At 44.9% G+C, this 23,615-nt stretch overlaps 1 protein-coding gene and 1 long non-coding RNA gene across 2 annotated transcripts in view; both read left to right on the top strand.

Moving 5' to 3' along the window:
* PEX14 (peroxisomal biogenesis factor 14) overlaps positions 1-23,615 on the top strand; it is a 980,210-nt gene that overhangs the window by 552,312 nt on the left and 404,283 nt on the right. The gene's annotated exons all lie outside the window — the stretch shown is intronic.
* On the top strand, positions 484-1,117 carry LOC138472036 (uncharacterized). The gene is made up of 2 exons (XR_011268553.1): positions 484-585; positions 944-1,117. It is a non-coding gene; the product is annotated as an uncharacterized lncRNA (long non-coding RNA).

Raw genomic sequence — 23,615 nt, 5'->3', positions numbered from 1 at the left:
GTGTATAGACGTGACTGCCTTGATAATTTGACCACTTTAAGTGATCCTTTGTTAATACATCTCTTACAGAGAGCCGCCTTATCTCTTTTGTCTGCAAACGGGTACTCGTACCTAGCTACACAGGATACTCGATACATATAGTGTGCACGAGTGCATGTTAACCAGCTTGTCTCCCCATCTTGGACTACACGTGAGTCCTAGTTACTTTTTTCAGATATTACATCCACCTCTTTTAGAACCTTTAAGCTGCTGACACCCGTGATCTTTCTACCATTGCATATACAGTTTTTCACTGTCCGACTTTCTCTCAATAGACTTACCTCTCTCTTTCACCCCTCATAGGGGATTCACTTATGTGATTATTTTGATTACGACTCACAGGGACCTCGTTGTCCACTATGTATGCATGCTTACCTTTGGGCTGGTTCATTTGTTACTGTCCTTACACATTAGTACATAATATATATTTGTGTTTCTTTCTCCAGTGGTCCTGGGCGCACATGATTCGCCTCTATAGGATTGGATTATTTGTCCTTAAAAGAATTAGCAGCACTCCTCAGTATTTACACACCACCTACCTGATAGGTAAGGAATCTTTCCCACTTCTTTTGTGTCTCTACAGCCCAATGGTGGCAAACTACAGCCCTAATTCCCCCCCATACAGTGGGTCTACCTTCTCTCTGAGCTTTACTTAATGGTCTATGACCTTGACTGTTTAGTTACATATCTGCAGTTTTCGATAATGTACCACTGTGTTCATTGATCTATGGATTTCGAGTATTTGTATTGGATGCACTAGAACAATGACCCTTGCCATTATGGATGTATCTTTTTAGTACCCACTTGAATGTTAATATGCCATTGACTAATTTGATGTCACTAGATCTAATGGAATTTGTTTTCATTTTCCTTTCTTCTTTTTGTACATCATATTCTACATCAGTCCAACAAAGGCTTTTGAAGAAGAGGATTGACCTCGAAACGCGTCAGCCTACCACAGTGGACTTTGTCATTTATGATGTTATCAATAATGTGCTGCTCATGATTTTGCTTTTGCTTCAATAATTCTTTATGAATAAATAGGAGTTCATTCTCCATCTATTTTTTTACACAGTAATGAGTAAAGTGTTTCTGGCATTACTAGAAAGAATTGATTTCCAACAAATGAATGTACACTGAAGATATTGAATCACTATTCTTAAGGATTATACGCATTATTTAGCGTATATCCCCAGAAGGTGCAGGGGACGTGAGGACTCCAATCTTGGGTCCTCTTCTTCGTTCCATACTTGGAGACACTGACAATGCCGAAACTCCCTGAAGAGACCTGCCTGGCAATGGACCAACCTCTCACTACCGACGAGCTTGCTGAGGCGATTAAGGACTTGGCATCCAATAAAGCTCCAGGGCTAGACGGCCTGGGTGCTGAGTTTTACAAGGAGTTTAGTGCGGAACTCGTTCCATTGCTATTGCGCGTTTGGGAGGAATCCCTACAATGTAAAATACTGCCCCTGTCCATGAGAGAGGCCCTGATAACTGTTCTCCCTAAACCGCGCCGCCCGCCCCAGGACATGTCGTCATATAGGCCACTATCTCTTATTAACAGAGATGCTAAGATATTTTCCAAAGTACTGGCCAGTAGGCTTCTGCCGGCAGTTCCTACACTTGTTCACCCTGACCAGAATGGGTTTATCCCCACTAGATCTACGGCTCTTAACCTGCGTAGGCGCTTTGGTATTATGGCCCAAATAGACCCGGGCAGAAACGCGGTAGCCGTATAATTGGACGCGGAGAAGGCCTTCGATTCTGTGTCGTGGGCCTATTTGCTGGCAGTACCGGAGGCATTTGGTGTTGGCCCTAACTTCATTAGATACGTGGAACTACTCTACACGGAACCTGGGGCGCGGGTAGTGACCAACCAGTCAATTTCGGATCTGTTTCTATTGGGAAGGGGCCCTAGGCAAGGCTGCCCATTCTCGCCCATACTATTTGCCTTGACAATCGAGCCAATGGCTATAGCGGTCCGACTGCGACACTCCAACAGGGGTTCAACCTTAAAGGGGCTGCTCAGCTAATCTCTCTATACACGGATGACACGCTTTTATATATCCTTGAACCAGAAAACAATTTAGTACCTATTATGGCGGAGATTCAAGAATTCACCGCACACTCTGGGTATTCCATAAACGGAGACAAGTCAGAGGTTTTCCCCGTCACACCGTCAGCCAGCTGCCCGGCTCCCTGTGTGGTCTGAAGTGGTCTGGGGAGTCCATCCGATATCTGGGGATACTTTTCTCACGTGGGAAACACACACTGTACACAGACAATTACGATTCCACACTACAGGCCTTGAAGACTAAATTGCTGTTATGGGACTGCCTGCCGATGTCATTGCATGGTAGGATAGCAGTCCTTAAAATGATAGTCCTGCCCAAGCTATTATACCTATTCGTGAACATCCCAATATGGCTGGGAAGACCCTTCTTTAATAAACTTAGGTCAATGGCGACAACCTTTCTTTGGAATGGGAAGACTCCCAGAATAGGGCGGGAAAAACTGACTGAACCATACTCCTCAGGCGGCTTAGCAGCACCTAACTTTGAACTATATTATTATGTTTCCCAGGCCCAATTCTCGAAATATTGGTATTCCAAAGACGAGGGTCCCCCCCCATGTGGAGGTAGAGGAGCTCACCACTTCCCCCACGAACATACAGTCCGTAATCTTTGATGCACACTACAGGGACACATGCAACTTCAACCCGGTGAGCTGTACGGTTGGTGCATGGAAAGCTATATTTAAAAGACTGGGAGTACTGGCCCCCTATAATCCCGAGGTTTCCCTTTGGAATTACCCTGACATGCCACCAACACACGACACCAGCCTACGTGAGGCCTGGGATCCCGATGGAGAGATGAGACTGGGAGATATGTTTATTGATGGGAAGTTTGCGACCCTTCAGCTGATTATGGGGCCGTTTGGCAGGGGCCCACTTAGGACACTGCAGTACTATCGTGTGAGATCGGCCTTCCAGAGGTGTTGGGCATCTTTCACCGATGAACCCCCTACGCACCCCTGCGTGCAGATGATAACGGCTGGCGATCGGTTGGGGGTGTCCAGTCTGTACACTGTAATACAGGCACACTCACCCTCGACTAACCTGATCAAAGATAAATGGGAAAATGATCTCCGAAACCCTATAGACGACAAGACCTGGGACAGGTACTGTTCCCTTACCAAGAGGGTTTCCCTGAACGCTGGACTGCGCCTAATACAGTTTAAAATTATAAACAGATTGCACTACACAACGGCCAAAATAGCCAAGTTTGTTCCAGATAGTCCAGGCAAATGTCCCAAATGCAAGGCAGATCAGGCGGGTTCGTTCCACATGTACTGGAGTTGTCTGATGGTGGCTGGCTTCTGGAGGGAGGTGGCGGATATCCTTGAAGAAATTACACAAATCCCCCCGACATTGACCCCACAGAAATATTTATTTGGAGATATAGGCAAGTGCTCCGAAAAAATCAGAAGACTGTTTAATGTTTCGTGTGCAGTTGCCAAAAAATGTATTCTACAACAATGGAAGAATGCTGCGCCACCCACTGTAAAGCAGTTCCTCCGGGAATTGACATATGTAAATGAGGCTGAAGAACAGTTTGTCCTCACCCGCCTATCGGCGAGCAGACCTAAAGACATTTGGGGCCCTTCAGAATGTTTTTGTGTGATATGATCTCCGACGAAGATGAAGCTATGTAAACTTACCACCTCGATGAGATGTATGATGTGTACCGATCTTCTATTTTGCCATGTTTATTTTTAGCTGTAAGGTAAAGTTGTAACTGTGTTATATATCTTCTGGACCACTAATAAAAAAAAGTGTTATAAAAAAAAAGAAAATAGGGATGATAATAGCAGACTTCCAAGAAGGGGAATAGATCTTTTATACACTATTTCCTTGAAGGGTTCTGCCAGAATTTGGGCCCACATCTCGACATCCCCTTTCAGAACTTGGTTAGTTAGACCATTGGTGCCCACTGCTCTGGAGGAGGAGGACTTGTTTTTTAGCTCTACAATATCACCTTCTGTGAATTCCAGAGACCAAGGTACATTTGAGGTCTTAAATTCGGGTAACCCCACCGGCTTATTATAGTGTGAAGAGAGGTAGTTCACCCAAATAGCGTCGGCTACCACATTGGCCTGACTTATTGTTTGATTCTTATTAGTCTCATTGATTATCGTCCAAAAGCAGCAAGATGTCTTTTCACTTAAGGCTTTGAGCATTTGCTCTCCATCTGTCTGGAGATGCGCTATTCTCTGCTGTTTGAACCAGCTTTTAAAATTTATTTTAATAGCCTTTATATTTTCAATAAGTTTAACCTAGTCCAAAATATTTCTCCTTAGGGAATTTATCATACAGCATGAGGGAGGGTCTAGTTAGTGACACACCCTGAGGACTTTGAACGGTTCATAGGGCTACATTTCTGCTTAAATTCATCGGCGCGTAAAACTTCACAAGTCCAATGAAGAAGCTTATTGAGATGGGCACCATCTTTCTTATATTTAATGAAGTGGCTCCTCTGAGTATTAACCACTACAGAGTGTGTCCAAAAATCAGATTTGTTCATAAACTTCCAGGAGAAGGATGCTTCAAGACGCCTATGGTCACTAGTACCACCGTCTAACACCATAATCTGTGTGCACTTCTCAAACAGCTCAGGTGATACAAATATGTAGTCTAAGGTAGAAGATGGCATTCCATGACTCCAAGTTATTGCAGGCGGAACATCCCCTCAGTGGAGCCATTGGCCAGTCTCATACTCCATTCTGAAAAGGCGGCCAACCATTTCCTAACATTCGCCGTTACTGATTTATTTCTGGAAAAACTACTCCCTGCTTTATTCAAAACACGCTGTGAATTTGAATTGCCTGTGATTAGAATATGCATCTCTGGATTTAACAAGTTTTCTTGGGTTAAAAGAGAGGCCAAAGACTCTATGAAATTCCATAGGTTTTACACAGGTGGGGTTCCAGTATGGATTAATAGCTGCTATCTCCTTTAATCCCTCATCTGTTGGTATCAAGAGGCGTACTTCCAAGATCCCCTCCTGTTTACAGGGAATGAGAACTGCCTCCTTAATTCGAGCTAGCCTGCATGCTATTAACAGGCCTCCTTTTGGTCTCCCCCTCCCCATTAGTGTTGCTTCCTGATGGAAAGTTTGGAAGCCCGCTAGTTGACGGATGTTGACTTACCAGGTTTCTTGAAAGAAAATCAGATCATTTTTGCCAAAAATGTCCACTTTGATTGACAAATTCTTAAATGAGCTGGTACCCCGTGTATTCCAACTCACAAATCTTAACCTATTCCAGCTAAAGGGAAACCTGGCCAATGCCTAGCTTCTGGAATACCTGTGTTATGATCTCAGGTAGCATGGATATGACGACCCTTTGTGATTCTTTCTGATCAACTTGGGTCTTATTCCCCATTCCCTTAGATATAGCCAGCTTTACCCTTGCCTCCCCAACTTCCATTGGGCCTCCCCCAGTACCCTGCCCTTTCTCACTGGGGAAGGTTTTGTGGACTTCCAAACTGTGTTGTTTAAGTTGGCTTGCAGCGGCAAGGACAGCTTTAACCCCCAATTTAGAGGTTAAGCCAACCTCAGCCGTATGTGCACTTTGAAAGCCATGTAAAAATGTACGTATTCTATATCCTTAGTTGAGAAAAGGTGTAGATCTGATATTTTCTTGAAGGTGGCTAAAATGGCTTCTCGATTCAAAAATGTATTATTCGACGTATGTACTTGACAGGATAACCAAAGTCTCGGCACTGCAAATGGTGCTAAGTCTTCCTGACCAGCCTCCTGAGCCTTAAAAGCCGAATCTTGTGCTGGATATCTTGTTGTTTCGTCGACTCCCACTTCAGATCCACCCTGATCATAATTTCCTTTGTGACCCGAAGAGATTTCGCTTACTGGGGCTTTTTTTAATACTTCACTCTGGGGTAAAACAGTTGTTGGTAGTTTTGGAATCACAATCTGGGGTGTGTCAGTTGTTGGTTGTTCTATAGCGACAAGTCCCCGTTCTGGAATCTTCTCTTTCTTATTCCCTCTGAGAAATATAGGTGCTATTTTCAGGGTAACTCCATTCTTTAATTTCAGTTTTTCATTCTGGTTCTTCTTTGGGAGACAGATAGGTGCCAATTTTAGAGATCTGTTTGGCCATTTAGCTCCTTGTTGGGCATTAGAGATCTCTCTTGACCCACTCTCTACATTTCATTATGCATTGATATCCAGATGACAAGAATCCTGATTTACACCGTTGGGAGTCTTCTGTCTGGGTGCCTATAGTGGCCTTAATCATTTCTAAATCCCCAAGACCAGACTTTGCGTTTGGATTACATTGACTCTTTTTATTTTTTTTTATTTTGAGCGGTCTGGTCACGGGCTCCTTAGAATTAAGTTGAGGCAACTCAGACAGGCCCCCTCTGATATTCGTTTTTTTTTTTTTTTTGGTGGGTTATTTGATGGTGAACTTAAGGCATTAATGAAGTGGTTTGCACCTGAATTTTTCAACTTTTTTGTCTTGATCTTCTTTGATTTCTTTTCACACTGATTCACGATAGGCGGGGCACTTACGCCTACATTCTTTTGTTTCTTTTTTCTTTTTTTTTTTTTGCTTGTCGCCTTCCCCTTGATGTTTGTTGGGCACTCTATTACTCTATTTCCAGGTACTGACCCCCCTCATTCTCAATCTAGACATCAGGGGAAGTTTGGTCCTCTCTGGAAACACTTTGATCACGAGGAACTGATTTGGCCACCGACAACCGAATTTGGCTAGCCGACAAAATTCCTCTAATACTGACTCTGAGAGCAGAGTATCATCAAGGAGGTTAATGCCAGCTTCCTCCTCCATTGGCGCTGCAGTGTTCAACCCTTGTGCCCTCTTCTCCTCATTGGCTTGTAAAAGGTCCCAAATCGGGGATTTAGTTTCCTTTCCACCCACAGCTGGGTCTCTAAGGGTGTTTTTAATTCCTAGTATTTCTATATTTTGCCTATTAATTCCTTCTGTTATGGTTGTTAGAGCTGATGCAACCGTTGTGTTTATGGCATTTCTCAAACCCACAAGCGAAAGGTCACATTGCTCTACTTCTTTTGACATTTCCAGCAATATGCCTGAATGAGATTGAACCTCACCGTTCATTGTTTCAAAGACTTTCACCAAGGAATTAAGCACAAAATGTAGAGCAACCAGAGTAGGTTCATTAGGAGTCTCCCCATAGTTCGAATTATGGGGTGGGGTATGAACTGTGCCAACACTTCCTCTCTGGGTGAGCTCAATTTGTTCCTGTCTACAATCTTCATTTGCATTTGTGGGGGGTGGTGGATTTACTTGACTATTTGATGAAATGGGGGACATGTTCAGTCCCTGTGAAAATCCAGGACAAGGTTTCCCTATATCGGGGAGTTCATTCACCACCTGATATTTCAGTCTGTGATGTGAATGTTCCAATTCGCCCAAATTGAAATCCCCCATGCTCCTACATCTCCGCCTACTGAAGCACTGGTTGATTTTTTTTCTTTAATATTCGTTGCCATGAGAGTGAAATCCTTCCCGCTTCTTAATGTGGAGTCCAGGTCTATAACTCTGTCATTTAAGCCTCCCCACGCGTTGTGTACTTGTACACAAGCCACCACTTCTTGGCCCACAGGAACGCTTTGTTGTAGATGGGAAGCTAGCATATCTTCTTCTCTTGGGGCTCTGTTAGTAAAGAGCCCTCCCATTCAGGAGCCCTTGCATCATCAATTAGTAGCCCACTGCGAAGATTATATCTGTTTGTCATTATCAGTTCACCAAATTAGGGTACCTTAGGTATTTCTTTCTCGAGGTTATAGAACAGAATTTGTGATCAGCCCTCAAATTAATGTGGCTGGGCGGCTTCTCACAAGCAGGAACTCAATGTCAGATTACGAACCTTTTATAAGACAACCACAAGGTTCAAAGGTTTTTGCCCGCAGTTACCTCGCCGTTGTTTGCAACAGTCCAATGTTTCCCTTTTTCGACGGGGAGCTGTTTTGATGGCTTTGGTTAAAATCTTCTTTTTAACTCCATGCGAGGTTCAAAGTCTCATTGCCCGCAGTTACCTCGCGGGTGGTTTCCTAGTCGGCTTCCGCTTTACCGCAGAACATTTTTCAAATTTCTGCAACACCAGACTTGCTTCTTCGTGAGGTCTTTCAGGTTTTAATTATGTTCACGAGGAGCAACTCCACTTTAGGTAAAAAAGATTTCCTCACCTTAGTCCAGGGGGGCTTGCAGACAGCGGGCACAGGAATTCAGACACACTATGCCACATACCGCGCAGTGCTCTGCACCGGTGTTGGCATATTGTAGCTTCTTTCTGGGTACACCTTTCCTTACAATGTTCAAAGAAAAAAACAGCATTGTTCAAAACAGCGGCGCAGCTCCAAACTGCTTGCCGCTCGTAATAAAGGCACAGTTACTGGATTGTGAGGCACCAGTAATACCAGACACACTACGCCACACACCGACGTAAATGAGGCAACCCAAAAATAGAAAACGCAGGTTGTTTTGCTCACTTTTCAGGGAGCTTTTGCAAACTTGGCAAATTCGGATTTCTGACATGCAAACCCTCCCAAATGTATTGGGGAGTGGGGGGCTAGTTATGTACATAGAATAGCTTTGTATCTGTGTTTTCTTGGGTATGGTTTAAACTTTTCCAAGTTCACTATGCAGTGAGTAAATTACAGACATATACCACCTGACGCAGCAAACACCTTTTCTCCAGCCGTCTCTCCTTTCGGTACGGCACACCATAGAATACAGTTGAGTTCCACGATAGATTTGGTCCAATTATACAAATGGCTCCTCCGCCTTTTTCTTCTTGTGCCTTCCTGAACATCTTATCTACCCTTCTGCCTCATCCTATCTATCTGCCCGCCTTTGCTCCTCCCTATCACTACTGAATGTACTATCGTACTGCTCCTTTGCCTCTCTGACTGGCAAAAGCACCGGGACACCATAAACTATGGCAAGAGGCGCTCTACAAATGCAATATAAAATAACATGAATGCCGCTCACAGTGTGCAGATAAATTAACCAATTTAAAAGGAACAGACACAATCTCACATGGGACAGTAGGCAGTACAGCCCAAGGTATATCTGCAGTTTGGTTTCCTCTCTTTGATAAAATAAAATGTTGTCACCTATTTGTGTCTTACTTGGATGGAAATGTAGCCCTGCCACAGGATTAAAGAGCCATTTTATCAGACGGTGCCCTTTTCCAGTCTCGGGGTGCTAACATTTTAAGTGAAAAAAAGAGCTGTACAGGTATATGTAGAGCTTTTTCACTCATAGTGCCCTCCAATTAAGTAAATCAATGGTCCCTTTAGAAAGGCCCCACTGCTAAAAACAAATCCAAATGACGCCCAGTAATTATTAAACAAATTACGAGCTCAGACTTGTCCAGGAGACTCTAAACGCCCTTTTAAAACCGTTTATGTTCAGCTATACTTGCATGTGTCAAATAGTGACTACAACCTATTACATAGGATCTTTTGGGTTGTTCGCAAGTCTGAAAGTAGAACAACCATTGGGTAGTTTGCAGTGATACCAAGTTGTGCCATGTCAACATTACTAGCTCTAGCAAACTTGAGAATTTTCAGCAGTTACTTTGTATGCAGATACAGCTGTCTGGCAGATGAGCAAACTTGTATGTGTTCGAATTCTAGCAGGCCGGTCTTTCATTTTTCCACAGTCGAGCAGAAGAGTTTCATTTAATTGAGCAATGGCAACATGTATTTGTTTTTAATGTTATGAACCTACCAGTAATGTAGTGCAGAGAAGTTGACTGATTTACCTGTGACAAGTCTTCCCAGTGAATTCTTGCGATTTGTGCTGTAATGGGTGCACCTGGCCTCAATGTCCCTCACACCCTTGTTACAAAGTACAGTAGTCAAACTCGGAGGAGATTATTTTTGGACTTTCGCTACTTTGTGTTCTGGTACAATGTTGGGGCCATTTGGTTGAATTGTGCCATAGGTTTTTACTTCAAATATTCCGGAGCCAATAGAAGTTGAAACCTTGGCCTGGTCCACGGGAGCAGCTAAAGAAAATATTTTGACAAAATAAATAGATCTCTGACCATGCCCTAGACCAATGTGCATACCGTGCACGCTCTCCCGGTCAAGAAATCCTGGCTACACACATGTTGTGTACGAGCCATGCATGCCATGTGGTTTGAAGATTTGATTAGTACTATGTGCAATACAAATGTCCTCATTCTGAGGTTTCAGTTACTGGAAAATGACCCTCGCTAGGATGCTGAGGTAAAGGGTGAATAAATGTACATATGCAATACGAGTAAACTTGTATGTAGTACCTATGAGAAATGTTTTAACCAGATGCATGGATATCGAATATGTTTTGTCTCTGGCGTGCAATGATGCATACGTGCCAATGGCAACGAATGCTAATGTGGTGCTTCACCCATTTTCTTTTACAGAGTGCCACTTTTAATGGATAAGGTGGGTAGAGGGCATGATTTGCATATGACTGGGGTCGCTTGGAAGGATATTGAAATACTGTGTTCCTCGTCTAGGTACCCATCCTTGCTTCTCATTTAAATACTCTTGACCAATCCCTTTTCACCTGCATGGCACAGTGCTGATCAATACGGGCAACCCACCTTAAACAGATATGCACACAGGAAGTCCAGCCTGGTTTTAAATATTTCTTGGGCATTCGGGGCTAGGGCTCAAAAAAGCTTACAGTACAGGTGCTTTGGGAGCCGCTTTTGCAGGGGATGGGAGTCACGATTTTCCCAAAATAAAGAATATTGTTGCCTACTCGGGATGTTTTATGGAGATCGCATAACCATGAACTCCACCCTTCTTCATTTGTACTGTTTGGTAAGAATTTGCCTTAATTAGTATATAAATACATAATGCGTGACGTGCCTCCAATCTGTGAAGCTGGAGTGCAAGAAATGCAGTCTGCAGACATACCAGTAATCCGAGCCATGGCACTCGCCCTTCCAGGCGTATACAATTTGTAAACCCTTTGCTCTGACCCCAATCCTCGGCTTGTAAAAGGTGGGTTTGAGTCTTCTGTTTGCTTCTACTGGGCTATGTGAGGACAATGTTGGACTCAATCAGCTGTAGTATGAGAGTTTTGGGGCTATATCAGTGCCATGAGGGTTAAGGGTAGGGCCCGTTTGGGTCTCTGGGGGGTGTGAGGCACTGCTGTAGGTTATGTGTTGGCATGTTGGTTGCTTGTTATAGCTCTCATGCTGCCATCAGACCATCATCTTGCTGGTTTCTTCAAGCAAGGCACTTAATTCTTCCCTGAGGCACAGACGTTTATTTCACAGCTACTGGACCAGAGTGCTTTACATTTAGTGTAATTGTTCATTTTAATGCATTTGTTTTCGAAAACTACGCAAAGATATTTTTGGTTGACTGTCGCCTGCAGCTTTTGCTTTCTCCACCATTACTTTTATCTTTGCTCGACCACATTCAATTAACCAATCTTTTTTTCTTTTTTTGTGGTCATTTCATGTTTTTTTTTTTATTTTTGCAAGCTTTTTGTGTGGCTTTGCTACCTTTTCCTTATAAATGGTCATTAAATCGTAATGTGACATTTTGAAGACAAGCCACACGGTCTGGCTCCAAACAAACAGTAGAAGGATGCATTACTGAAGATGTAATACCAAGAACAAATCCAGTCAGCGGTTTTTTATTTTAACACTTCATGTGCATTTATGATTATTTCATAGTGAAAGATTCCAGAATGAGGACAGCGGCTAGGCTCACATCTATTTACACTCTCTCATTTTATCATTTTTTTTTTTAAGATGAGTTAAAAGGCATTACAAAGATTGTAGTCGACCAAAACATTGCAAAAAGTAGACTTTCTTAAACCAGGTTTCCTCCCATATTGTGCCTACATTTTCTCTTTTAAATACAAATGTTATGAACGATTGTTGGCTAAAGCATAATACAAAAGTAAAATGTGTCCCCCAAGAATTTCTTTTAACGTTGTTTTACTTTAAAAATAAAAATCATCCCCATTCATTTTAGTCTCTTTTTTAAGTGTTTACAAATCTAGATTGGTTCAGGGCAAAAAAAAATATATATATATTTCCTGTGTGTTTTTTTCTTTACCCCTCCCGGATCTCCCACGCCACCTTCATTATCCACACTGGCTTGGTTTTTCACCACATTTCGTTATTCACATTGCCATCATCCACATCTGTTACTGTTGCGTCAACCGCCACACCTACTCAACAGATAACTCTGAAAAAACCTTCTTCTCCTGTCCAGCCGCTGTGTAGCACATACGACACCTATTGCCACAGGTCATCTCACTATCTGCTTCCTTCCCCCTCGCAAAACATTACCATTTCTTTCCCTTAAACACTCACTCTGTACCAGCACACCTTCTCACCACTGCCCCTATGAAAGCCAGCAACCCCTATGAAACCCAGCAAAAATGGGAAACGTGCACTTTAACATCGCCACAAAATCATGCACCCACAGTCTGAGATGCAGCAAACTTGAGCATACTGATGAACAAAATCATATTGCAAAGGATTAAAACCTGGGCCAGAAAGCCTGACCACCATGAGCCATACCTTGGCTTGTCAGTCCCAGGGATATAGCTCATTGCATGCTTCTTGGCATCTCAGTCCAAGGAATATAGTGCCCAGTATGCTTCTTAGCATCTTGTCCCAAAGATATAGCTTGCAGCTCATTTATATAGCTCACAGCATGCTTCTTGGCTTCTCAGTCCAAGGGATTATAGTGTCCAGCTCGCTTCTTGGCTTCTCAGTCCAAGGGATATAACGTTAAACATGATTCTGAACTTCTGCTAGCATGTATCCCCCCCCCTTCCTTGATTTGGGGAATTATCTTTATCATCCATTTAGTAGCAAGTAGGAAATGAACATTACATGCTTCTACCAGGAAGTATTTCCTCCCCATTCCTTATGGTTGTTGTCCAGTTGCATTATTTTAACCACTTAGCATGGGTTTGCCCTCCTGGGACACAGCTTGAGTCCTCAACAGGCTGCTGGAACTTATTTTCTGTTAGTCTCTGCTCCTGCAAAGGTCTGAGACACAGCCTTCATTAAATTTGATGCACTCCTTTCCTTTCATCTGGTCTCAGCCAGTGTGTGCAATGCAAATCTCAGTAGACGTGTAGCTTTCTCTCTTCCTAGCTCCCTCACCTCCTCCTGCCTCGGGGTCGGTAGCGATGACCGTTTCAGCTTTTGAAAACTGCAGGCTTATATAGTTCTTTTAATTAATCTGATCAGTCCCTGACGCTCTTGATTCCTGTTCCAGTGGCATCATTCTTTCCTGGTTCATGAACTGGATTAAAGCTACGTTTGGGCACAGTTTGTGATCGATTTTGGTTCTCCCTTTTGACACATTCATTTGGTGGTGATCCTTCTGTTGGGTGGAACTCCCAGGTATGCCAGAGCGATGCTGGAAGTCTGCGGACTTGGAGAGCCCAACTCCCTCCCCCAGTATACACGGAGGACTCGGTCAACAGCAAGTTCAAACTGCGGTTTATTGCAAATAAAACCAACAGGGATCAATACAAGATAACAGGTGGATTCCAGTACTTCACGACGACTCCTGGCTCGCAGGGCAGTTTTACAGCAACATTGAATCATTATTCCGTCATCACTTGGGCCCTTCTCCTAAAAACCTATCATTGTGAGGGATTGGATATTGAGACCTCCATTATCTATATGGCTACCTATAGAAGTTATTCTACTGGCCCTCGCATGTCAGGGGGCTGGCCTGTCCCAATTCACCATCTATTTCATTGTTGCAGAGTAATGAGCTTACCACTGGTTGTTGTCGGTTGCTCTCCAGCCATGGAATACTAAACTATGATTGGTTAGAGCTGATCCCCACCTGCCCCCAGGCCTGGGGCTCGAACGAGTTCTAGCTCGCTGTGTACCTTTTCAAGGTGATGTGAACAATTATGTGTCCGTATTGTAACTTGTGTACACCACGTTTGCTTATGAGAACATGCTCTGTACGTTGCAACAAGTGTCGCAGCCTGCGTCTGCTTTTGCTGGGATCGGCTCTCCTTTCCCACCACGGATGACTGTCCATTGTTTCATTCGGCTGTACCACATGTTTAGAGACCACAAAATTGAGCTCTGCATCTCCTAATTATGGGGATTTATTCTGTTGATCTGCAGCTGGTCCCTTTGTCATCTAGGGATTGGAATGTGTCTTCATATCTGACCTTGGCCATGGGCCTGTCTCACACATCTTGCTCTCTGCACAGCTTGAATCAGCACAGCTTGTCTCGTCAGTGGCTTCAGGCCTGCTGTAATTTTCCTAAACCTTATAATGCGGTTCTACATTGTCCATAATATGCTATGTTATCTATAGGTGAGTCAGACTTGGTTCTACCAGGTTCCATATATGTTCCTGCAGTTCCATAGGCTTATTCGCATTAAGCATCTGCAAGCTTTCTCAGGATCTCTTGCGCCTTGCGGTTCTGCACTGGGCTAATGACAGAAATAATAAAAGCAATGACAGTATCTACATGTAGCTGTCCTCTAGCTACAGAACTGTGCGCTCATGTTCTTCGTGTATTCAAGTGTGTGTTTGTGTGGTGCAGTACGGACTCCACGTGTGCTTCATGTCTAACGCTGCTATGTCGTGGTGTCACTAATGACGCCAGAATCATGTCGTTTTGGTGCTTAGTCCAGGCTGTCCATATAGGTGTCTCTGTTCAAGATCATGGGCTCTTCTCCCACACATGGAAAGATTAGCATTGTTTTTGGTCTGTACTGCTGGCTGAGCGGGTACTTCTCAGTGTACTTGTTAATCATTGGTGCGTTTGGGATTCATCCAAAATAAGATGAGTGGCTGCGAGCATTTCGGGCCTTTCGTCTCGTCATGAACTTAATGGGTCGGAGGGGTGGTCTCGGGACCCTGACTCCCTCTTCGCTTTCCCAGGTAATGGTTCCACTAAACGAGCCTCAAACGGTGGCTGAGGGTTTGACAATTTGGGCTGCCATTTTGAAGTCGGGTGGATGTGTTTCTGTATCTGTGCGGCTCTGCGGAGCAATGCTCTCGTGGAGTGGCTGCTCATTCTTGAGCAGGGTCACTGTTTCAGTGAGTGTTAGATGGCAGTTTCCATGTGCCAAGCTGATGACAGACATGTGATATGTTGGTGAAGTTAAACCCGCCCAAGTGAAATTCTGGGATTAGAGGAGGGCTTTCTTGGTGATCTGTGTCCAGAAGGTGGGATGAGGAAGCCCCATTAAGTGCATGGTGAAATTCCTACTGGGGTAACTGGTTCTAATTTAACCAATGTCTGCTTGTGAAACAAAGACTGTTTATCTTTCTTCTTCCCCTGCTCATAGTTGGCTCATATAGAACGCATGCCATATGTCCCAATAAAACATTGGTTGTGGCATATGGAGGGACTCTCAGGGTGCTCCTGTATTCTACTGGGTAGCATGTGGCCATCACTGGCTAACAGTGTTCCTAGCACACTGAGACTCATTTATTGTGACCTTGTCACCACACAGTACATCTTCTCACCCAGCAAGATAGTGCCCTATCCCAAGGGGTGACACAAATGGGGAAAGATGCACTTTGCAAATACTTCCTTACATAGTATAATGCAATATTATTACCAATTTTTTCAACATCAGTTTTCTTCATTCTAATGGTCTCAATATGCTTTTCTTCTTTTCTGCAGTGTCAATAGCTGTTAATTGGTGAGGCAGTACCTTCCCCGGCTCCAGGAGACCCCTGTGGGTGAACAGTTCACGGTTTTGTGCATATGCTTACTCATTACAGTCCCTCACTACCCATTAAAGAACAGCACTTAAAATCTGGATGAATAATACATAGCTGTTTTGCCCTGGTTTCATCATTTAGGTGTTCCACACAGATTTGTTGGGAAATCTCATTGAGACCCTTAACTAGCAAGGGTCCAGAGGGGCAGCAAACTCAAAATAGCATTATTGGAAAGGCTACCCTATCCACCCCTCCCCCCAATACCCCTTTCTGTCACTGCCAGCATACATTTCACCATCTTGCAGTGACTGCACCCACTCACCCCTCTTTTAGGCCAAGAAGCTGCACATATTTAAGGAATCCACACTCCGAACTTTACCTTTCTTTTCTACTCCTAGTTTTTAACATTATGAACCGGCTGTGGGGTTGCAGTATCAGTCTAATACCAAAGTGCTGGTGCAAAGTAAAAATCTGGTGATTTGTGACTGTTGGGGGTTGAGTGGAATTTTCATTTTGGACTGCGTGCAAAGATTGTGGGGCTTGGGACCTGCCCCACCAAATCCTCGACCCTGGAGGAGTGGGATGCTTTGCGGGCACAAATGTTGCAGCTATTTCAGTCCCAGGTCACAGTTCTGTCCGGGCCTTCGGTTAGGAAGAATTCTCATAAATGTGCCAATTCCTCCCACCTTAGAGCTCTCCAGCTCTTTTGCTAAACTTTGGGACTTTGAACTTTTTAATTCTGTTTGTTTTCTGTTTTTGTTTCTTTTGATTATGGCGTTTTAGACAACTCATAGGCATCATCTTTTCATGTGTGTCACACAGCACCTTCAGTCCAGTGACACAGGGAAGCATTTCAGGCTTTCCCAAGGTTTAAATACCTTCTCTGGGATAAACTACTATTTCCCAGCGAAAGTAAAGTGAAATTGATTTTACTAGTCTTTTCAAATTCCTAGACCCAACACACCCTATCTTACAATAGAGTGCTGGAGGGGTTACCTAGTATCCCCTGTGTCTAGGCACTCATGTAGCAGTCAAATACTACCCTTTCCTCTCGGAATGGCTGGTGGCAGTGGTTTTACAACGAACTACCATGATTTTTCCCGACCGCGAACACTGGTAACGTTAAATCGTGGGAGACATGTTTTCAAGATGGCGTCTGAGCCCCCTTTGTTTAAACAGGTCCTGGTCTTCTTTTTTCGCCATTTCTTTGTGTTTGTGGAAAGGTCCTTCTAGAGTTTTGCTCTGCGCGCCAAACCAGGTTTGGTCCCTTTGTTTCATCGCCTTTGGCAGGCTTCAGGACTGAAGACAGCCTCTGGCACCCGCGTATCTGGGGTGGGCAGGAAGTGAGGGAGGTGCACAAAAACTCCCTGTGCTTAGTCTCCTAGGAGACCCAAATGCACTCTGGCTTGATTGGCTGGCTGACTGTCCGGCAAGGACAGCCACCCTGCTGGGTGAGTGGCAGCTAGGCTGCAATGAATGGGAGGAAACTGGATAAAAGGTGAGTCTCTTGGCTCGGAAGGCAGAGTCGACCACTGGAACGAAAGAACCGAAGACGAGCTTGAAGAGGACAGCTTCTGCAACTCCTGGACCGTTGGTTTGCCTGGTGAAGCCCTGCTGCAGGTCCGAATCGCTAAGTTCATCTCGACAGAGAAGCCCTGCAAGGACGACTTCTCCCTTTGAGTTGGTGGGACCAATCAACTCGTAAGCCACCTGGATACCATTCTCAGAGCTGGTTGTATTTTCCTCAGAGTGCTGCAAGAAACCGAATAACCAGGGAGAGGGACACCAGTTTGTGTGCTTGTCTACAGCTACCAGAATTGAACATTTGCCAAGTGCCCGCTTTGACCAGTCCCAGTACAGTGCAGGAGTCCTCCAAGTCCTCCCTCTTGTCCCCACAATTGAGGCTCAGGAACAAGGAGATCTGCAGGAACTGCCAGGAACAGAAGTCTTCAGCTGCATCTTTTTCTTCATTGTAAGGTACTGTGAAAACCCGACGAGAGAACTTACCTCTCACTGCGAAAGTGCTTGGAACTTTGGCAACTTGCAGGCCTAGTCAGCTTGTGACCCAACATATGAATCTTAGTTTTACAAACTACTTCTGAGAGCTTTGGCAAAGACTTGTCCGTTTAACTACCAGAACTGCTTTATCCTATACAAGACTTTAGCCCATTGACTTTGGCCTAACCTATTGCATTGAATTGACTCCTCTGGTGAACTCAAACTATTTGCACCGTCTAAGAGTAACTGTATCTTCTTTTTATTCACTTATGCCTTTTTGCTCCTACTTCAAAGTAGCTTACACTGTACATTTCTGAGGCATTTAAAGTACTGAAGTATATTTTTGTGATATAGATTGCCTCCTTTGTTTTATAACTGACCATTGAATAAATTAATAAGTGTTTAACCAAGAAACCTTCAGTGTAAGAGTTTATTTGAATACTTGTGATTGTAGACCTCTGTGTAACACCCTTACAGCTCACATTCTCTCTTGAGATAAGCCTGGTTGCTCAGCTCCGTTACCAAAAACTGTGTAGTACAGACTTATACCAAAGGTTGGTTTTACTTACACCTGTAGTCATAGTTGTGTGTAGTGGTCCCAAAATGCACTGCATACAAACTCTGCCTAACACCTTCTGATGAAGCCGGCAGGGAATGGTCTCGGCCGGATACTCGCGCTCCTTCGGGCCAGGGTGGACGGCATGATGAGCATTTGGAGCATTCGAGGCCCCCGTTCGGACAAGGCTTTGGGTGCCCACCGAGGAAGGCTACTCCTAAGTCTCTGAAGCCTGTAGCTGAGAAGAGGTGTACTCCTCTCCCAAGGAAGGACTTAATTTAGTCGCTCCAGGACATTTATGAGGATGAAGAAAGGTCCGATGAGGATGTCGGTTATTTTGTTCTTCTATATGGGACTCCTGGTGTTCTGGACTGTCATTTCTGAAGAGAGTTAGATGGAGGATCTGTGTCAATCTTTGCATGATGCCAGTGGCCTTGACGCTTCCCCCAAGATAGAGTTCGGCAAGCCGAATCTGGGGGAACATGCCAACTCCTCTTATCGGAGACTAATGTCGAGAGTTGTGAAGTACCGTGGCTGGGCCAGTCCTCTGGTGCAGTTTTACCAAGATGATCTTACAGATATTTTGGACCAGGGTCCGTCCACGGACCCGGTGTTGCCATTTCATGTGGCATTGCAAAGGAGGGTGGCTGCTATTTGGAACACCCCGGAGACTATTCTGGCGGTGAACAAGTCGTTAACGAAGAAATACCGCCCATCCAGTAGCGACCCCGGCTACCTGTCCACACACCCCACTCCAAAGAGTTTGGTGGTTCAGGTGGCTAAGGCCACCTCGAAGCAGGCATCATTCCCTACCATCCCTCCTGATAGTGCTGATAAGCCCATGGACGGAGGGGCACGCAAGGTATTTTCTGCTGGGAGCTAAGGCACAGGTGGAGTTGGCCGATTTCAACGCCATGCTCTGCCTCATGGCTTCCTGAATTTTTCTGGTGCCAGAGGCCCGACTGAGTATGCAATCCCCTCAGTGGGCTCTACGGACTCAATGCTCCCAGTTCTCAGGCCGGATGTCGGATCGCCTTCATGTTCCAGTCAAGGTCTCAGAGGATCTTCTGTGGTGGGCCACTGAGGACAATCTCATGAAAGGAGAGGCTTTTTGCCAACCATGGCCGGAGGAAATGGTAGTGACGGACGCTTCCCTCACAGGGTAGGGAGCTCATGCCAACGATCTGACCATCGGCGGTCATCGGTCTCAATCGGAGTCCAAACTACAGATCAATCTTTTGGAGCTGAGAGCAATCAGGCTAGCATTGAAGGCTTTCCTGCCATCTGTATGGGGGAAGAATGTCCTGATAATGACGGACAGCACAGTGGCCATGCATTACCTCAACAGAGGAGGTGTAGTGTCACTACCTCTGTGCAGGGAGGCATTGCAGCTCTGGTTCTGGCCAATTCAAGAGGGAATCTCCCTAGCGGCGGCTCATCTGGCCGGAGAGGAGAATGTGGTGGCGGATGCTCTGAGCATGCAGAGCACAGTCTCCTACAAGTGGGTACTAGCTCAGGAAGTCCTTCAAGAGACCTTTGCCCTTTGGGGAACCCCGGAGGTGGACCTGTTCGTGACTGGTGCCAACCGGAAGTGCGAAAGGTACTGCTCAAGAGAATTTCCTCCAAGAGGAGATCTGGGAGACGCGCTCGTCGTGAATTGGTTATCCCCGCTACTGTGCGCATTTCCTCTGATCCCCGTCATTCCTCATGTTCTCAGGATTTTACGATGGTTCGGGACCCGCATGATCCTCATTGCTCTGGATTGGGCCAGGAGAGCATGGTACCCGGACCTTCTAGACATGTCCATCTGTCCTCAAATAAGTCGTGCCCAAAGAGAGCATCTTCTCTAGCAAGAGTAAGGCCGGGTTCTCCATCCGGAGGTCAAGACTCTCAACCTTCACGCATGGTTTCTGAAAGGTTGAGGTATAAGGATTGGGACCTCCCGGATGACGTTGTTCACGAGGAGAGGAAATTACTGACGGGCCCATTGGTCAGTACTCAACCCCCGAGAACTTGTAATACTGGATAGCTGCACCATGTGAGGACATGGTGCAGGATTCGCATACTCCAGCACACCTCAAAAATCAGGAAGTCCATTTAATGATACATACATCAGCATATTGAAATCAGCAGCATTGCAAACACCTGTCTCGCTCCGACTTCCTCGAACTTCAGTCGAACAGCCGTTTTATAGGCTAAACTCGTCATCATTGACGTCTAATTCTACAAAAATCATCACGCAATATAATTGGTTGGGAAAGGTAACTTAAGTATAGGTGTTATATCTGTATATGACAGACAGAGCATGTGGATTGGTTAACTCTTATCTGGTAGGTGTCTACGCCCATCCCTCTACATCACACGTGATGGACGTCACTATAAGTACGACATCCTATTGGTTACAGTGTCTATAGGACCCTAGATTACATGGTCCATTGTGATTAGGCAAGTTACACCCCTAACCATAAATCTCCACTTTAATTAGCAGCATGCAGGATGGACACTCAGATGCCTAGTGTCCTAAGATTCACCCTGCCTCCCTTCCATCAATCAGTGGTTTTAGGGCGATGTGTCAATTAGTTGGCTAAGGAAGGCCGCAAAACTGTAGTCTTTTATCAGGAAAAGTTATGGCACCCCTTGGATCTGGGTGACATCAGACGGTGGTACTTCTTCGCGCCTGGCTGGTCACGTGTTGGTTCACCGTGAATCTGCTTCAGTTTCCAGCTTTTCGTGTATTTAATTCTCCATGTAGCTCCACCACCTGCCCGCGCCTCCTTATCTTGACCTTCACAGGGCAGGCTTGTATGCTCTGAAGTTTCGATTCTCCTTAGCTGAAGCTCGCCTCCCTCTCTTGGGCTGACCTCGGTTTCCCAGGCCTGAGCCGTCCTTTGTTGAGTTTCGATTCCGCTCTTTCCCCTGGCTTGGGCTTGGATATGAAACCCGACCAGTTAGGCCTTGGCCGCCTGGGCGTACTTCTGATTTTACAAAATGGAGTCGCACATGTACATTGTGCCTTCTTGAGGTAGGTATATGGTTGGCGTTTGCCGCTCTATCTTCTACTAAGCATTGCAAGCAGTATGGATTTCTTAGCATCTTGCGTTTCAAGCCTATTTACACACGTTTAACAGGTTCGATTCTTTCATCTTGGTTCTTTCACTATGACGTTTCTTACGTTTTAACATTGTGTTGTCCTTCGTGTCTCTTGCACCGGTTTTCGTGGATACACGCGTTCGCGTGTTGCCTTTTCTCATGCGTTAGTCTGTCCAGGCCCTCTTCTCATCATCGTTTGTCTTCCATCAGGGCTCTCTGTGTCTCCTCATGGACAGTCTGCAAATACTCATCGTTTCGTATCAGCGGCTGGTATGGTTGTCTGATTGGCTACCGTGCTGCCCAGGGCTGTCTGCTTATTGGCATTTCAACAGGTACTGATCTTCTAATGTACACGGGTCAGAGGCCCAATGCGGCTCTCTGTTGGTTCAGTTGCTCCTCATACGTCACATACCTTGGCGAGTATTTTACTGGCAACTCGCACTGGGGGGCAGGGGTGCAGGCCATATCTGTGACCTCCTCTACAACGTGATGGAAGTGTTGCTTTCGGCCAGGCGGCCAGCAACTAAGTCCATGTACCGTTGCTGTTGGTATAAGTTTTGCGACTGGTGCAGAGGAAAGAATGTTGATCCTTTTCAGTGCTCAATTCCAGAGGTGCTTTCCTTCTTGCTTGCTTTGGCCCACAGCGGTCTTCAGATGGGAACCATTAAAGGTTACCTGGCGGCGCTTTCTATCTTTAAGCGCTCGTCCGAGGAATGCTCTAATTTTACGATTCCACTAATCACTCAGTTTCTGAAAGGGCTCATGAATGTGTTCCCACCGTCGCCTTTTCAGATGCTGGTCTGGGACCTTAATTTGGTCTTGAAGTTTCTTATGGGTGCTCCGTTTGAACCTTTGCACTCTTGTCCGTTGAAATTGTTGACATTTAAGACTGTTTTCTTTTTGCAGTTACTTCTGCTCGAAGTGTGAGCGAGATGTAGGCACTTTCTTCTAAGCCACTTATATAACCAACTTGTCCTTCCTCACTTACATTTTAGAGCACTACCACTTGCTCCAGTACGCAGATTGCATAGACTGAGCCATACAATATGGGTACGCACCTTAAGTATCACCTCTGGCCATGTCCCCAGGGGCACTTATCCTTCCGAAAGGGCATGGCTTTTGGAGTTGTCACAGTGCGTCTCTAATATTTTGGAATGTGAAGTATTTTATTGCATTATGATGGTAGTTTATTGAATTTAATTTGGAGCCTTTGAGTGCAGCAGTTGGGACTCTCAAACGGTGCCCCTCTGTATGTGAAGCATTCAAACACACACACCCACACACCCCCCCCACACACACACACACACACAACACACACCCCACCCCCCAAAAAGACATCCGGATGATGCCTTAGTTAGGCTATCAACACACAAGGCAAGAGGACCTGAGAGCAGCTTGACCGACCACACTACCCTAAACTTTACACACACCAAGTCCATTTTAAATACCTTACTTATATTTCAAATGTTGTGAACACTATTCTGTCCCTCCAACTTGTACTAGCTGGTGCTGGTTGTGTGTTTTGCCCTAGCGTGCGCTGATGTGCCACCTATTTAGGGTGAAGGATAGGGAAGAGAGAACTGACCCTGTGTCACAATAAGTACGTTCTTTTTCATTGGTTGAGCATTTGGTAAACATAGTTTCCCGATTTTTTTTTTCTGCTCAGTACATATAAAAACAAAGCAATTACAATGGGAGATCAGTTAGTACATGAGCATCCCATATAAAAGGTTGACCGGTTTAATTGGTTTCGAATTACTTATGACAGTTAGGACTCCTTTTTTCATTCACAGAGGCGCCCCTGCACACAAACTCACACAGCACTTAACACCTCCAAGTACTGTGGCTCCACAGCCAAGTAATAGTTGTACAGGGTGTTGTTTCGGTTGTTTCCTAATAATCATGTGTGATAGGTGAACTATAAATGTAATATAAAGCACAATAAGTGAACTCCATGTGATGTAAAGGGAACTGGCTTGCATCACTTTGGTGCAATGACATTGTCGCCAGACTCTGCCAACAGATGCTTTAATTCAATCCTTCAGTGTGGGTCTTTAAGCAAAGAACTCCAAAGGGTTTCTCTTTTAAGCAAAAGAGAAATTATGTTCCCTCTTCTTTGGGGGATTTTTATCTTTTTCGATTATGGTCCATGTAAAATCCATTTATGTGTGCCCCTGATC

This window comes from Ambystoma mexicanum, chromosome 8 (assembly GCF_040938575.1).
Source record: "Ambystoma mexicanum isolate Mex_15411 chromosome 8, UKY_AmexF1_1, whole genome shotgun sequence".
Taxonomy (NCBI): Eukaryota; Metazoa; Chordata; class Amphibia; order Caudata; family Ambystomatidae; genus Ambystoma; species Ambystoma mexicanum.
The sequence above is the reverse complement of the archived record's forward strand: the minus strand, read 5'-3'. Positions and strand labels throughout refer to the sequence as shown.